Source organism: Silurus meridionalis, chromosome 1 (genome assembly GCF_014805685.1).
Source record: "Silurus meridionalis isolate SWU-2019-XX chromosome 1, ASM1480568v1, whole genome shotgun sequence".
NCBI lineage: Eukaryota > Metazoa > Chordata > Actinopteri > Siluriformes > Siluridae > Silurus > Silurus meridionalis.
In genome coordinates this window covers 7,293,316-7,312,410 of record NC_060884.1, presented here as the reverse complement: position 1 = coordinate 7,312,410, position 19,095 = coordinate 7,293,316, and positions in this window count along the sequence as shown.

Genomic DNA, 19,095 nt, shown 5'->3' with positions numbered 1-19,095 from the left:
TCCCTATAACAGCATGTCCTGTTATGTTTATTAGTTAAAGCTTTTGATATACACATTCATGGATATATCATGTGATACATATTTAGAATTTTGGACATATATGTATAGGTGTCTTTAAAAAGTGAATAATTTCATTATACAATATATGTTAATTACATTATCCATATGACACACACACACACACACACACACATAATCGATTTCCTAATCATTAGCAGTGGCCAGCGGAAAAAAGTAACTTCTGTGCAAACGCTGTCAACACCGGCGTAAACCATCTGACCGCTCTTTATTGAATGCCATCGAGTGACCAGGCCCGCTCATTGACCCCTACAGTCTCTAAGGCCTGGCTTTATCGGCTTACACATGGTCCACCGGATCATCTGCCACTAAGGGGATTCCTTTTCTGCTAACTGGTCATGGATACTTTCAATAATCATTACCATGGCTTTACAGCTAAATATTCTAAGACAGAAAATAGACCAATGATTTTTATTCTCATTTCAAAAGTTTTTTTTTTATGCTAAACGTTTAGATTAATACTGGTTAAACACAGATTAACCTAAGAAATTGCATGAAATACTGTGTATGAGGTCATACATTTAATAAGATAATAAGATAACAAATGTAAATGGTTGGATTTATAAATAAATGAAGTTGCACAAAAAGGTACAATGCTAACCTTACACTTATAGTAACAATTTTTATTTGTATCAATATTTTTACAAATATAGAGCTATCTAAAAATGTATGTATTGGTAATGTATCTAAAAAAAAATAATAAAATGAAATAGATTAGCAGCCAATTGAATAGCTACACCTACACATTCATACAATTAGCCGATAAGGTAATAGCAACACAATGCGTCAAATCATTCACATACAGGTAAGGAGCTTATGCCATCTAGCATACCATCTACCATTTACCATCTAGAACCAACCTGATCACCGACAACCAGCTAAAAGTAGCCTGCAGTGTACAAAACCTTTCGAATAATATTAAACCAAAAGTCCAGCTAGAAAATATTAAATATAATAACCAGAAAAAATTGTGTGATAGCTGAAAGTGAAAAATAGAGTGACTAGCTAAAATTAGCCATATCATCTAGAACCAGGCTGGTCCTACTGAAAATCGACATGATTAACAAATAAAATCAGCATGACAAGACAAAAATAGAACATAGTTATAGTTAAAATGTTTTGAAAATGTTTTACAATACAACAGAAATATACAGCTATATATATAGTAATGTATTGTGCAATGTATCTGAAAAAAGAAATAAATACATCAATAATAAAATACAATATATTGTATCATACAATACAATCATACAATAAACCAATAAGGTATTAGCAACACATTGTAGCAAATCATGCACATAATGCTAAGGAGCTTATGCTACATAAAATGGGGGAGGTGTGTGGGGGTGTTGTAACCTGGTGACTTTTAACATGGTTATTGATGCCAGATGGGTTGGTTTTGTGTATTTCAAAAAGTGATAATATGCTAGTATTTTTTTTACACTAAACAGTCTAAACAGTTCAACTCTCTAGAGTTTTCTATACAGTTTGATGCATTTTGTTGTGTTGTCAGAAAAGGAGACTTTTGAGAGTGGACAGACAATTGCAAGTCTGCCTCAAGTGGACAGGAGAGCTCAGGTCAAATAACTGCACTTTACAACTGTTTTGAGCAGAAAAGCATCTCAGAATCTGACAAAACACGTCGAAGAGCGACACTTTAAGGCTACAGCATCACCAAAATGGAAGATTGGAAATCACCCAATTGGTATATATAATTTAAATGGTAACAAAATAATGATTACATACAGTATCCTTCTTTCATCATCTGAGCCTAATCATGCAGGTGTCTTTATCAATCACAGTGAATAGTAAAAGTAATGCATTGATGCATTGAAGAGTAAAACAGAGGGTCTGATATCAAAAGTGATACAAAGAAATCGTATTCAACCCAGCTTTAAAATTTCCATAACGAACATGAGCAAGGACTCTGACTTTTCAGCCGTTGTGTTATTTTCTTGGAGGCATTATTACATGAAGAGGTGGTAGAGAACATTTGCTAGCCGAGCGTGCTAAATTAGTTTACGCTGATCTAGAACGAATTGCAAAAAGTCTACTAGTGGTACTGTTCTCCATTTCAAGCAATTAGAAAGTCCAGAATTAGACTTTCTAGATTGCTGGTGTGTGTGTGTGTGGGTGTGTGTGAGAAAGAGAAATATAAAGAGAAAAAGAAAATGTGTGTGTGTGTGTGTAGTATGTGTATAAGTGAGAGGGATAAAGAGACTGCGGCTCTGCTCCAGGAGTGAATGAAGCGTTTCGCTGGTCGAGTGTTTTTTCCTCTTTTTCTCTTTCTCACTCTCTCTCCAGGAAGGAAGCACCCTTCATAGGATTGTGTGGAAATGAACTCGACAGAGCGGTGAGTGTGTTGACCCTGCACTGCCCTCATCCTTCTCATCATGGTGTGAGACTCACGCTAGAAACTTCCTGCCTGATTTCACCTGTTCAGTTCATTAGACATTTAACAACGCTCCTAACAATTCAAACACTTTACATCAGAGTTTCTGTAAGAAATCAAAAGCAACAAAGTTTTTTCGCTGCCATAGAAAAATGATCCACAATGGGGTGGAATGATTCTGCTTACATTATCACTCAAAAAAGCTGATTATTTTTCTATAACAGCACAGCCTATCATGTTTTTTCCTCTTACACCACACTGTCAATGATTGCCATACTTTATTAATTGAGAAACAGACCATTTTATCCCTTTAATGTTCATTTTTAAGTTGTGAAACGTCGTGCAAGAACAAATGTTATCACCTAATTTCTCTCTTGAAGTTGTTATTATTATAATAATTTTTATATCAATAAAACAAATGCACAATAAATGCATTTAATTTCAACACTTCCCTGTCCTTGAAAACTTACCTCCTTCAAAGCCCTGACACTGGAGACACCTTCCAAAGAAAAACGGCTAACTAAACATCTCTTCACAGACAATTTCACTATATCAACAATTACACACTTGCATGGCATCCGCTATGCAGGTCCCAGTGTAACTTGTTACTACAAAAACAGAAATGTATTAGAATAAGTGCATTTAACCTTGTAGCCTGAATTCTAGTCTAAATTGTTGCTATAAGAAATCAGTCAGGGTCACATACCCAATCAGATTCGAGATTTCTGTGTGGTATAAACAGTGATTAAAGATGGGTCCAACCTCAAGTGCGACCGACTGAAAGCTGGATCTTTTCCTCAGCATTTCTTTTAAGTCTTTAGGAGGAACGAATATAGCGGGGGAAAAAAGACTTTCAATGAGTACCATATGTCTACAGTATGCCATGTATGTGGAATAGAAGAGGGTGTTATATTCTCTGGATACTTGCAAACACTAGTAGAAACTCTGGATAAAGTTGTAGGCCGTGTAGAAGCATGGGCAGAGGCAGATTGCAGGAAGAGGAAGTGTCTTTGAAGGCAGCAAGTTGCGGGTTTTCTCTCCCCGGCCGTCCGCCTGTTCCACCCCGAGTGCCCTCCCCCGCTGGCACAGGTGCTGTTGCTCGCTTCAATTTGGCTCAAAGGCGCACTTGAAACGGCACGCCTGTCACGGCCAATCTGGAGCTGCAAGACGGAGCAGAGGGGAAGGGGGCCATCGCTGTGGACAGAGAGAAGCAGGGAGGGGCGGTGAAGAAGAGACAGAGCCCAGCACACCTCCCTTCCTCCACTCTTTGCCATCTCACCCCTAAAGCACCAGAACCACCACCCCCATCTTTCTCCTGCTGCTCCTTTCCTCTCCCTAGCACATGTTCACCGTAGGCGCACTCACCCAGAACAGCACAAAGAGAGGTCAGGACAGTCAACAAGTTATTTACTGCCGAGGAACGCCGCGTCTCCAATCTGCTTCTGGGGGAGAAGGAGAGAGAGGAGGGGCAAAAGGCATTATGTAATGAAGGAAGATGGTTTGATAACGCCAAAGATCTGGCCTGTGTTCACTTTCAGATCAAATATTGAAGATCTCACACGCCTTTTAACACCTGTCGAAAGATTTTGCCACTTCCGCTCACAAATGCAATTTTTATTTTGTTAGCTGCACAGATCTTTTCCAGCTCTCAGCATTTTGCCCTGAGGGTAATCAAGGTAACACAAAATAAGTCAATATCAGTGATAAATAAAGAGAGAAGATTCTACTATGGGTGATCCCCAAACAATTCCTAGTGGTCAACTCCTCAACCCAGTGTTCAGCAAGTGACATCAAATCAACATGGCTGCTCACAGCATGGACAGAAAAATCTTAGCATTCTAGCCTTTAAATTATGAACCATTTATGCTGTACTGTATATAAAATAATTTGCTTTTGATCAATTAATATACTCAAATACAGGATTTACATTAGTTAGCTCAGGTACTGTAGATAGTCTGATATATAGTCACCATTTCATTTTATTCCAAAGGTGTTCATTGGGGTTGGGGGGTGAGGTCTGGGTTCTACATAGCTAAAATTTGAGTTGTGCCACATCAGTAAAAACATGTCCTTATGGATCTCGCTTTGTGGACAATGGCATTGTCATACTAGATCGAATTTGGATTTGAGTCCCATTTGAGTCCACTAAGGGGAAATATTATAAATCTCATGTTGCAGGATACAAAGACATTCTAAACAAGTGTGCTTCTTTGTAACACATTTGTGTGTGACGATCATGTTTTCACATACTTTTGGCCATGTCATATAAATCACTCATCTCAGTTAGCTGGTTAGATTGTTCCTAATAATAGAATAATAGATGTTTCTCCCACTTTGTTAATGTCCTGCCAAATGCAAGTGAAAATAATTATTTGTAAAGTGCAACCAGAAAACACAAACCCAATAAACATACGACCAAATAATTGAAAACATGAATAAGTTAAACGTAACCAGGGGTGTGAGTGATAAAAACAATGTGGGAAGACAAACAAGAGACAAAGAGTTACATGAACGGTCAGGTATATCAAGGCTAATTGATAAAAAGGTGAATCAGGTACAGAAATTCATGTGACATAAAATGCAAAGGTGCAGTGGCTTGTGGGAATGTCTGAGTCTCTTGCCATAATCATGAAGGTCAAGGTAAAAAATATTGGCAAATGTCCATTTTTAGGCAGGTTGAATGCAGCATCAGACATTTTTCACCTCTTCTCAAAAAAGGTGAAGGTGTTTTATACTTGGCACATGTACATTACATCACATTGAATTTCTTCCTGCACATATCACAGCGATCTTAGGACCTGGGGTCAAAATGAAGGATCAGTCATAATATAGTCCCTGGAGCACTGAGGGTTAAGGGGCCCAAGAGTAGCAACTTGGCAAGACCTAAAGAGCAACTGTGCTGAATAAGGGGGATACTTTATCTAAAACTTGAAGTCTAATGCTTTCTGTCGCTATTACATCTGCATTTGATTTCTAATTAATATGACATTAAACATACTATGGACTATTTTGTTTGTCACATCAGTCCTGGCATCCAGCTGCAATCCCCAAGGGACACTGTGGCCTACAAACATGGCTGACACGGACTCCATCTCCACACTCAAGCTTACCTGATTACCGATCAAGTACACCTAGACTCAATTACACACACTATAAATAACACCCTGAAAGATTGTAGTCGGCGTGCCCTAATTTCCCGGCACTCCAAACCTTGTTGCTCGTGATTGCTTATTGGTTTTGATCATTCTTTGCCCTCTGTTTTCTGAATTGTGTTCTTTTCATTGTTGACCAATAAAACCATGCCACTAAAACCATATATGCCACCAGGCATGTCAGTGTTAGCAGGAGCTAACAATAATACCTGACCGTTGACCTTTATGGAACTTGATGGGTAAATCTTGGACTTCTGATCGGAAGGTTGTTGAAAATCACAGCAGCATCAAAATGTCATGTTCGATTAAATTAGATCATTTTAAACCTGAATAAGGGTCTTTGCAGAATGAAAAATGATTGAGATTGCTAAAAAGTTTTTGCTACCAAACTTAATGTGTGCCATTAGAGCAGTAAACAACTGCTAACTCGTTCACACGGGAATAAAGATAATACCATACAACAAGTAAGCAGAATTATGAAACACATCCCTTGAAGAAGATTTCTTTTTGAATAGTGTAGCAAACAGAACATAAGGTTTAACAGGGCTCATGTATTAACATTAGAATGAATGGACATGCAAAATTATTTTCTGTTTTCCCTGCTCTATGGAGCACTTACAGCATACAGCTTGTTTTCTGGCAGCTCGAACTGCCTTTATGTGAAGGAAATGTGGCTGCAATGAGGGACAACAAAGCAGATTGTCAGATTACAGGGAGCATCGTGATCCAGGAAATGTTTTCTCATCAGACAGCCAGCTCTTTAACTGGTGTTGTCTTAGCCCCGGGCTACAGCCCACTGTATGCTTGGGAGCTCTTTCAGGGAAGACATGGGAAGAAGAATGCTGAATGCAAATGGGGCTGAGCATCTTGCAGATGTCGCACATTAGCTCTTTACACTTACAAACTTGTAGCCTGAGTGATTCACATTTTTCATTGTGTGGTGTGCTTGGTGGCTTTTATAAAGATTATGGGGACTGGATATGTGCAATAAGCTAGAAAACTTCTTTCAAAATATTTTTTTCACCAGCAGAAAGTTCAGAAAAAAATCTACATTATCATCTTTTCTGGAGTAATTTTTGTGTCTTCATAGAACATCAGTATGAAATTGGTATCGATTATGGCAAGTTGAAATAAAGCAATGTCACCAAGGACCATTACTATAAATGTTTAAGCACACACAAGCAGTAGCTGAAAATTAACCATTAATTCAGCTTTAATGATCTATTCTATTTGAAATGTAGAAAATGCAGGTACTGTTTCTTATTTCTTTTACATAAGTATGTAGTCTTTATACACTTCTATGGTTTCGCTAAGCCAGTTTTTTTCTCTCTATTGCACCCTCCATCTTAGTCTGTCTCTTTCCTCTTATTATTCAGGTAGACAAAAAATGCAGTTAATTAAAATGTTAGAAAAGTGGAAAAAAACCCTGTGGTCTTAGTATGTTTTGATAGTAAGTTTAGCTTCTATTCCACACTCGTCTAGCTGCTGTTAGATATATATTATATATATTTGTTTGGCCAATTTGCTTCTCAATCTGACTGGGGTCTACAATCTAGAAACAACCTGTTTAGCAAAAACCAGCTAGAAGTAGCCTGTCAGTCTATGAAGCCTTACTAATAGCATTAAACCAAAACAATCCACCAAAAACCATCAATAGAATATAAAATAAAATGATCAGCTAGCAAAAACAAATTGACTGACTGGCTAAAATTAGCCATAACACCTAGAACCAGACTGGTCCTACTAGATAAAACTTACCCAACCAGCCAAAACCATTAAATCAAATCAGTTTAGCCAGCTAAAACTAGCCTGACTGGGCAGATAAAACCAGCCTGAACAGCTAAATCCATTCAATCAAACAAGTTTGGCCAGCTAAAAGCAGCCTGACCAGCTTAGACTATAAAATCAAACAAATATAGACAGGTAAAAAGCAGCATGACTAATGAGAACCAACAATTCAAACAAGACAGGTCAGTTTAAACCAGCCTGACCAGTCAATACTATCAAATCAAACCAGTAGCTAAAACCAGGCAACTTGCTATATAAAAGCAAACCAAACAAATCTGGCTAATTAAAAGCAGCTTGACCAGATAAAAACAGCGGGTTGATAGTCCCTCTAAATCCATTAAACCTGACCAATTTGACAAACATATTTTTCTCTGGTTTTTATTTTTAGCATTGGAGCTACTGACTTGCTGTTACTATAAAAGCTAACAAGACACAATTTCACGGATGTTACAAGAGGTGTAGCTAGGGGATTCAGAGTTTGTAGAAATGTCTAGGGACAGTTCCAACTGTTTGTCTATGAATAAATAACACACACACTAACTTTTTATTTACATAACGAATAAAATTGTTTTGCACATTAATTATGTTTTGATGATGCTTCAAAAAGATCAAACAGTTCATCTTTACAATTTCTCCACATTTAACCACCCCACACCCTCAAATATCTCTTTTAACCGAATATATGTAAAACTAACCAATCAGTAACATGCATTTAAGTGCCGTTGCATAAAAACAATTATCCAGCTCTACCCTGAACACTGGGAATTATTATTATTATTATTATTATTATTATTATTATTATTATTATTATTATTATTTGTATTATTATTATTATTATTATTATTACCTGTATTATTATTATTATTATTATTATTATTTTTTTTTCCCCACAATTTTCAGGTGAACCATCATATGTCGAACATCGATAAATTCAATTATTTCTGGGTTAATAAATTTGGCAAGATTGATTGATAGCAGATCATTCCTTACATAAATCCACCACTCCCCATCCATGCAAGAAAAATGCACACAAAAAAATGCATACCATGCCACGTTACAGGAATCAATTTAATTGTACAGATACAGCTGTGATTTCCATATATGCCTCTAAAATGAATTCTCGCTGCTGAAAAAAGTAAGATTCTAGAATGAGAGGATATGGATATTGCAAACAACAACAACAAAAAACTCTTGACCTTGACATTGTTATGCTTGGAATTAAAATATGAAACATTCCTGATACTCACAGCGACATTGCTTGTGGCATGTTGAAAAGCCACTCTCAACATCTGCATAGTCATCAGCAGACAGCCTGGCACTGCTCAACCTAGCATGACCATGGAAAATCAACTCGTCATGCATCAACGACCAGTGCCAACCCAAAACCTGTGCCAGGGCTTTGGACTGGGCTGCAGTGGCATGGCACAGGCCGTCCTCGAGGTGGCATTCTTTTGCATGTATTGCGGAGAATGCCAGGCACCAGTGGCAGCCTAGCAGGTTCAGTGGTTAGTCAGGCGGGTGGAGGAACCTTGCCTTTCATCCTCAGGCTTCAAACAGAGCCAAAATTGAGTTTTTAGCCAGTTTCTACTACTCCCGTGAACACAGCCCGCGCACCATGGCTTTTTGCCTGAAGCAGCAGCGGGGAGTCCTTTCAAAGGCTCCCACACACACAAACATACTCACAGACCCACACACACAAACGCACGGGAGCCTGCACAGAGGACACTCACAGAATTATTTTCATGTGCATTGGAGGAAAGAGGGAGAGTTTTGCTTTCGAAGCTCTCCAAGGCAGATGCGTGTGCATGTACGTGAGAATTTGAAACCTGTCATTGGCTAGTTTTGTATCTCTTTGTATCTCTTTGTAACTTTGTGCGAGTTTAGCTTTTTAATCTATATCTTATTTTTCATCTGATTACCCTATACATGTACAATAAGAGATATAAAAGGGCTAAAGTGACATGAGGATCGGTGCGCTACGGAGTTGTGCAATTACATGTGCTCGATGTGGTATATATTTCATGTTGGAGATTTTCCCCTCCATTCACTCTCTATTTCTTTCTTCCTCTCTCACTCTCTCTCCATCCCAGGGGAGGCAATGCAGTCCTACCAGTTAGTTTGTTTTAATTATTCTTCTGTATGCAAATGTGGTTTTATTTAATTGCAGTGAAGCGAATTCCAGGCCCAGGCGACAAAGGTGGGGGGTGGTGGGGTGTGGGGGGTTTTGCAAACTCATTATTGATGCCTTAGCCTTCTTTATACAAGCCTTTGCCATTACTTTCAGTAATCAATCTTTCCCATCCTCTCACTTCAGAAACAAAGCAAAAAAGCAGTCCTGCCGCCTTACTACATCAATCAAAGAGAGACTCTGGAAGTAAAAAAAAAAAAAAAGCATCTTCGTGCTAAACTATGTTTTCATTACCTCGAAATACAGAGAGATGATTGTCAGGACATGGCCGGTTTAGATCTGCTGTACTGGTTACGTTACCACAGGCCTTTCGGTGAACCATTCTCTTGTATGTGAATGGACAAAGATAATGCTTTACAGCCGGATTCTACAAAATGTCTTCTTGAAGATTCAAGTGATTATGTGCATGTGTGTGTGTATTTGTGTGTGTGTCTGTGTCCTGGTGATTGAAGCTCTTGATGGATCCTTTCAAGTGCACAGTATGACTTGCTCCAAGCGGAGATAAGCCATGCACGTAGTGAATAAAGGAAGGCACATTATCAAACTCTGCCATCGCAGAAGAGAGACTAATTACCTACAGTCATGCCGAGTATGTGTGTGCATCTGTATGTGTGTGAGTGATAGCCATGCTTAGGATCTGCTAGCAAGGAGAAAAAGGCACACCAATGAAAGCCGAAATCGTCCGATTCTGACAGTTTGATTGCTTATCGATTTATGGTCAATCAGACTAACTTGGGTGGGTGGGACTAAAAGGAGTCTCAAGACACATGAATGTTTCTCCCATCATAATCCATGCACCCACATGCACATTCCTGCTCTTGGATAGTTCACAGGATTTGGGATTCGATGTCAAGACTTACTGCAATATGCCATATCTGTATCCATGAGCTTGTTTACATCAAATATTTGTTGATGGATCGCTCTGCATGACTTGCCTACGAGAACTTAAAAAGAATATATATATAATTTATATATAAAAGTAATAGTCAGATAATATAAAACTAGTTATAGAAAGCAGTGAAGCTTTGGACCTAGCCTTTACCTGTGCATGTATTATTGTGGTGTCGATTAAAGATACCAAAATTGGCTGATACAATCTAGATAGTGTAGCTGTGTTAAGTAAAGATCTAATTCACCTGAAGGAATTGATCTGAAACCTCAAGGATATAAACATCTCTGTCAAGATAATTTTTGTTGCCTGTACAAAAACTGTAAAATAAAATTTTGTTGACTATAGTATGGCTAACTAGCTAGGCAGCCTTTATGTTTTGTAGATGTTTATATGCAGACAAAATGCCACATTTAAACAATAAAAAAAAAATCTGACATATTTGTTTGGATATCAATTGGTACAAGGCAGAGAAACTACCTGCATGGCCAGTTAAGCATAACTAGCTAGTTAAGGTTAAGAAGCTAGTAAAATTATATTGTCTTGTAGTTGTTTATATCCACAAGCTAGTTAAGGTAAATTAGATAGCCAGCTAGCTTTAATGTCTTGTTGTTGTTTATATATATGTATGTATATATATATATATATATATATATATATATATATATATATATATATATATATATATATATATATATATACATATATATAAACAACAACACAATATGACATATTTTCCACATCTTACATTACATGTTACAGGTATGTGATAGGCTTGGAAGTTTAATAGATGTCCTGAGATAACACAGACTAGAAAGAACCTGCCAAAGCCTCAGTAGCTAGAGAGGCAGAAAGTAGAGTCTCCTTTCTATTTCCCTACTCTCTTACTAAACCAGAGTAGGAAAAACCCTCAAAGTCATTCCTTTAATCCATCTTGACAAGACAGAGGCTAAGTTAACACCCCCTTCCATCTTTCATACCCTCCTCTCCTTTTCATCCATAGGAAGCCTTCAGTGTTGAAGTCCTACCACAGCCTCTCAGTGGTGTGTGGTGTGTTCTATGACACAGCTGATACACACACACACACACACACACACACACACACACACACACACACACACACACACACACACACACACACACACACACACTCACACACACATACACACACACACATTATGTTCAGACATAATTCCCTCTTTTCTATGTAGTAGGAGCCACTTTAATTCTCTCTACACCATACCCTGCAGTGGGAAAATTACACCTTCACTGCACAGACAGTGTATAGTTACACATGGATATACACAGAATTTGCTTAAGTATCGGTATGCACGCATAGATTTCCTACTCCCTGCAGTGATGTAACAGAATAATTACCAGGTTTGCAACATCACAAACATAATGACATTTGAAAGGCAATAAGCACACCATATGGCAAATTGTAATAAAATATTTTTCATTCCATGACAATAGAAACATCTGATAATCTGCTGTGTTATTAGCACGGTGTTTATTTTTCATATATAGGCAAAGTATTTATGATGTCAGCTATAGTGTCTCACTTAAAGACACAATAGCAATATCATCACTGTTTCATTCTGGCACATTGACACCTTTCCAGCAAATCAAAAGCTAGGTTTGGAATGCTACTATTGCATTAGGAGATGATGGATTTGCAATACCTGTATGAGTAAGATAAAGACAGATCTGTTGCCGAGAGTTGGCAACTTTTGAAGTTCCAAGATTAAAAGCTTTCGAGAGAACCACGAAATCCTGGCAAGTGAGTTTAGGAGGGATGATTTGTCACCAAGAAGCACTGTCTGATTGGACACAGTACTCAGAGCTGGGGAGTCTGGCAGACACCTGAATCCTCCAGCATGTCCAGCCCAGGCCTGGCATTAAGGTCATTAACACTTTGGGTGTTTTATGCCAGGTCAAAGGATTCTGCATAATCCCCCAGCTCAATGTGAATCAATTTCCTAGTCCTGACACTGAGGGGATGCCCTGTAACAATCCGACTAAACCTCCACTGTGACTGGTAGTGAAACCAGCTTTGGAGCGCCCTGCTGTCCCATGCCATGCAGCTGGTGCCAGGGACAGGGGGATAATCTGCTCTAATACTAGGCTACCAGACCACCATGAACAACACCAAATATGTGATCTTGCCAAAGCCAAAGCAAAGCAAACAGAGAGAAAATAGACTTATATTGTGGCTACAGTTCTTACACCCAGTCATGCCACATAGCACATTTCTTAAGCTCTAAAAGCAATAAAGGTTTGTTCTGTCCACACTCTAATACTTGTTTCTCAAAATTAGCTGATGAGTTGCATCATGGAACTGGAGAATGCCACAGGGTTTTTTGGTTGTTAATTAAATATATATTTATAGGAACAAAACATGTATCCATATCCATATCCATATCCAGCTAACCATTTTATACATGTACAGGGCAAGAGACGCTTATACTTTTACACAGTTATCCTCAAATGTGTATTCACATATACAATTTATTATCAGTTTCTGGTTGTTAAAATTTTTTATACTGTATATCCTGTACATACATGATATATGAACAAAAGTTTGTGGACACCTGGCCGTAAGATTTGTACAGTATCTGCTTTTTAACTATCCCATTTCCCATTTCCCCATTTGCTGTTATAATAACAGCAACTCTTTTGGGAAGACGTTTTATTTGATTTTAGAAATTGGAGAATTTCATGCTATTGCATATGATAAAATCGTGTGCCTTAAATTCTGTGGCAACTGTTTTGGGGAAGAGCCACATATGACTGGAATTATTTTTTTTTTATAAATCATGTGTTCAATACTTTTGACCATACAGTGTACACCATCAGAGCTATTCAGTTCAAATTTGTAAATGTCCAGCTCCATAAAATTCCTCACTTACAAAGTTATCTTGAATACTTCATGTAAAAACTGATGTCATGTTGTCTTAAATACATTGAATCTTTGATTAAAGGTGCTAAAAACTATGTTGCACAAATACATTTTAGAGGTCGATTTGTGGCTATAAATGAAGCAAACCAATTTGAAATGGGTGTGTTTACTTTTTTTGACCAGTCTTTTTTAAACATTTTGTTTTCGTCAACTGTATTTTCAACAACTAATTAGCTACTCTGTATGCAATTTACAAAATGCATGTGATTGGTTGCAAGCCTGAAGAAAGGCTCTTAAGCCATTATGGTTAATGTAAAAAAAAAAAAAAAAAAGAAATAGGAATTTTACATCCTGAGTGGTTTTTAGTTCAATTGTTAGTACATCAATGACAATCTCTGCATTATATATAGACAATTAATGTCTATCTTATTTTCTTTCACTTTATTGAAATAGTTCAAATTTAAGCATTTGCTATTTAGTTGGTCATCTATATGCCTACTCTTCAATAGATTTAAATTCAATTCATAAGGACAATTCATACCTTTTATAACATGTTTCAAGACAGATAGTCCAAATGTTGTCTTCATCAAAATAAAATGTTACCATTTTGGAGCTATTAAAAGAAAAAAGACTTCAGGTTTAAAGCCTTGTTTTTGTTTGCCATATTATCTCGCTGATGGTTTTAGACCTGAGGGAGTGACACAGCTTGCTTTAGTGCTGTGATGAGGTCAAGCCTGGCATATGCCAGCCTTTCAGCCTGTCCTGTCCAGGCCTGAGCTAGCTGAGAGGAACATACCAGCTGGCTGGGGAAGTGGGCACAGTGGACGGGCACTCCACTGGGGGTTAAACTGCAAAACAGGAGGATAGGAGGGGAAGACAGATGACAGTTTGAGTCTCAATTGTTCATGGATGTATGTGTGTGACAACGCATGGATTCTGCTGATCCTGGCGTCCAGATGGACGCGAGGAGGGGTCAGCGTGTGAAAGAGCGACAGGAGAGACAGGATTTCTCCAGAGTCCACACTGTGCTGTCAGAATGCTCAATGCTGGAAACCTGTTAACCCCCTGCTTTTTCAGCATGTTTAGCGACCTGTGACACACACACACAGGTCTATACACAAGAATATGCAAATACAAGCACATCTACCTAAAAGTACATACTTCTACTCCTTGCTTCCTTTGTTCCACGATGTGTGTCCTGTACCATTAATGCATATGAAAGCTAAACACACTTGATGCTTATCAGTCGATTTTGTCAAGTTAAGTCAGTGGGCTCTACTTTGAAGCAAATGTAATTTGTTGGTGTAACACTAATTTATCCCAAATTCGATTGGGAAAATGGAAAATCTTTCTTATTTTGCCCAGTTGCAATTTTCATACTTACAAATCAACAAGTCTGGACTGAATCGCACAACAGGGGTTGTGTTAATTAAAATCCACCACCATTGGATTTTACTGTTACTACCAAACGCAATTTCGAGACAGAAATTATGCTAAATGTTACTTTCTATTTAGACTTTAAGGCCTCCAGGTACACATTTAAAAAAAATGTTTAACTTGAATGAATTTCCTCATGTTATTCTTTCAGTTGAAAGCAGCTGATATTAAAATTAGTTTTTTAACGATATCTTTATTATTTAACTGCAAATTTTGAGATTTGTGTTTGAGAATTGCAATTAAAGATTTGTTGACACATCACCAAAATCATTCATTCATTCATTCATTAATTCATCCATTCATTCATCATGCACACACTATACATACAAAAATACAATATATATACAAAAGCATTGGGAATCCTTACTTTTCCAGCCAATATGGTTCTTCTCCAAACTGTTACCACAAAGTTGGAGGCACACAATTGTATAGAATGACTTTGGATTGAATGTATTATTTCATTTTCCATTCACTTGAACTAGGAGACCCATAATTTGCTCCAGCGTGAAAATGCTCCTCTGCTCCCCATCTTGAGTGGTCTGCTATAGAGCTCTGACCTCAACTCTATTGAATACCTTTGGAAATTTGAACACTGACTGCACCCCAGACCTTCTCACTCTACATCAGTACCTGACTTTACTAACACCCTGGTGGCTGAATGAGCACAAATCTCCACAAGCGCACTCCAAAATCTAGCAAAATATCTTTCCAGAAAAATAGAGGTTATTATATCAGCAAATGGGGACTAACTGTAGAATAGGATGTTCAAAAAGCACATACCAATCTTATGCTAAGGAGTCCACATGTAGTGTATTTACACTTAGGGGTAATAAATAACCAATCCATCTATGATTATATTTTTTTTAGAGGTCATAGTAAACCCCCAAGATGTGAGGAGAAAATGTGAAACTCCACATAGGTAGTAACTGAAACGGTCTGAAACGGGAACCTGGAGCCGTGAGGTGAAACGCTACCCTTTGCACAGTTGTAGCTAATAAATGTAGACCAGAATCGAATGACTGCCTCAATTCTCTTACACAGAAAAGATTGGGACCCTGAATTAGCATGTATAAATATATGAGTGATAAAGGAATGCCCTAGAGTTTTAACAAAACATGCACAAAAAGACAGAAAATGCTATTCTAAAAACTAGTTCATTCCCTTCAATGTAACATATCAAAAACTAACAAAATGTATAAGTTTTCCCATTATAACTCCACCCATTTCTTAAACTACACAAAATTTTTTGCAAGCAATGAAAATACAACCTGCTTATGCCTCATTTTTATATAGATTATGCTAATGTGTAGCACCTCTCTCTCATTGTGTTCTTAAAAGTACAAGGAAGTGCAAGGAGATTCAGCAAGCAGGAAAAGACACTCGCTGTCACAGCTTGTCCTTCAAATGTCCGAGGGTAAAGCATTTCAGGCTAGAAATTAGAAAATGTGTTAATTAGACAGGGGTTGATTTGGTAGATTTGTGGTTTTCTGTATGTTAGTGTGTGTGTCTCTGTGTAGGCATTTTCCATAGTCTGTTTTATGCCTGTTTATAGCCCTTGAGCGATCTCCATTCCCAGTGCTTTCCTAGCCAAGACAGCGACAAACACACACACACACACACACACACACACACACACACACACACACACACACATGGTCACATTTACATTTCAAACTGCTACTCTGTCTGCCACACATTCATTATTTACCAGCCCCTGGCCAAAGTGAAGAACGGCTGATCTTCACTCTCACTCTGCTTCCCAAGGTACAGTGTGTCCTCTCTCTCTCTCTCTCTCTCTCTCTCTCTCTCTCTCTCTCTCTCTCTAGCATTTCTCTCTAGCTCTCTTTCTCTCTCCTTGCCCAACACCTGCACAAGCCTCTCTCTCTCTCTCTCTCTCTCTCTCTCTCTCTCTCTCTCTCTCCCTCTCTCCCAGTATCAGCTGTCTTAGAATCCAAAGTGATTACAGTCGTAATTACATGCAGTAAACCAGATTCATTCTTAAATCTTGTGAAAAGATTGCGCTAATGCACTGAGAGATGGAGAGAAACAGAGATTCTGGCTGCCATCTGCCTTCTTGTCCTGGGTAAATCACTTCAAACCTGTCATATGTTTGTGCGTGCGTGTGTGTGCGTTTTATTTTTTATTTTTTTCATTTAGATATGTGGTCATGCTTCTGTATTAAATTTTAATTTCCATTCCAGTGTCTGCGACTGACTTAAATGATGATGATTATTATTATTAAAATTTCTGCACTTTTATGTGATTAAGACTGGTTCCATGCTCTGCTTATGTGGCACAGTGGCTCATTCACTGAGTAAAAAAATGGATTAAACCATAGAATTAGCAAAAGGTAAAAAAGTTGCAAAAAAAAAAACTCGTTTGGAAAATGGAAGGCTGGTCCGGAATACTTGTTTGCATATGGATGCACTTCCTGTCAGTCATTTTATGGACTTTCTATAGGCTACTTAAGATCCTGAGGGCGGAGCTTTGTAAACATAGAAAAGAGGTAAAAATAATAAAGATAACAGTTCAAGGTCAAACCCATCTAACCATTGAATATTTAACCTTGTATAAAGAGCCTAGTCTTACTTAAAGCACCTTAAAATATTTAGGGAGGCATTTTAAAATCAAAGTGTGTACAGCTAGTACAATTAGCTTTCTTTGTTAATCTGTCAGCAGGGCTTATTATGAAGCCTAGCATGGAAATCGATAAATTATTTTGTGCTAGGTTTAGATGACATACATATGTGCGACATTGTTGCTTGCTGGGTGAACATACGTTTAGTTTCTAATTGAAGGCTGTCACATGGTTGTTAATTCCACTAACTGATCGGTCTCTTTAGCGGCATTCATATATATTAATACACTTGATATGCAGCATACTGATAACTTTACATTAGTGACAGGCCCCCAGATGGATTGTATCCCCTAGGTCATAATAGGTGTTGCTGCTTTTTCTTTAACACACAAACCTAAACAGAAAGCAGAGCTGTATTTCCTGATATGGCCTGATTGGGTGACTTGGCTGTTACTGTGGTAATAAAGTAGTCTGATGCGCACACACACACACACACACACACACACACACACACACACACACACACACACACTTTCTCTTCACTAAAACTCTTCCCAGGCTGACAGCAGTGCTTGGCAGAGACTCCTGGCTCTAGCAGAGCAACAGAACCTGTTTTGTGTATCTTATACTTTTTTCTATCCCCCCGTTTTTTTCTCCTCTACCTGCAGGTAAGCAGCCACCTGCTGCCATCGCTACAGCGATCCGAGAGCCAGGGACGAACGCCAAAGGACCAGAAGCCGTCCTGGACACACTTCCCGTTCTTTCCCCCCACTAAACAAGCCACATTACTGTAAGAAGGACCAGTGTAAATAGCAGAAATTGGCTGGATTGTGTATCGCCACTGCTGGTCATGCGGTCTGGAGCACGGCTAATTCAGAACGAGGGAACCTGCTCCGCATGCTTTTCCTGAGCCCTGGCAGCTTCTGTTAGTCAACAGGAACTTGGCACATGCTCACTCTCACGCCAATAACAGGTGTTATTTTCACATATGTTTTTTCTTTTTTTTTAACTTCAACAATTTGTCTTTGAAGCACAGCCCAGTTAAGAGCGTGAAATTTAGCACATACGCTCCCCCTGTTTTTTTTGTTTTTTTTTATCCATAGGCAGCAATCTGTTGGCTGACACTTGATAAGAATCAGGCAACACAAATCAGGTAACAAATGCCAAATATTCTTTACCTGCCATTAAATCGCACATTTCTTGATTCTCTTTTTAGCAACAAAATCATTCCTGCTTGCCCGTTCCCATTGTGATGTTACACTGCAATATTTATTGCTTGTAGGGAGCGGTCACTAAAGGAAGGTAAGTGCTTTCCCTGAGACATATGTGTTTTATTAGGCATATTCACCTCTTTTGCAGTGTAGTTAGAGGGCGTTCTGTGAGAGCTAAAGCTCTTTTCCCTGAGTCATGCAACCACCCGTTCTGGAGGAAATCTTGCAGAACATATGCGTGCCATAAGCTGTGCATGCTGGATACCCGATAATATCTTGGCAATGTTTCAGTTGTGGCTTCGTTTGCCACCTGCGTGCTGGGTTGCGCAGTGCCGTATCGTGCGTGTACTTGCATTCGCCTAAGCGGCGGCTGGTCAGGATGAAGACCCCACAGCGCAAAGCAATCGTGTGCTCCACAGTTCACCCCATGGGTCAGAGCAATCACGGCCGCCCGCAGCCCACAGCATTCTGTCTTTACTTGAG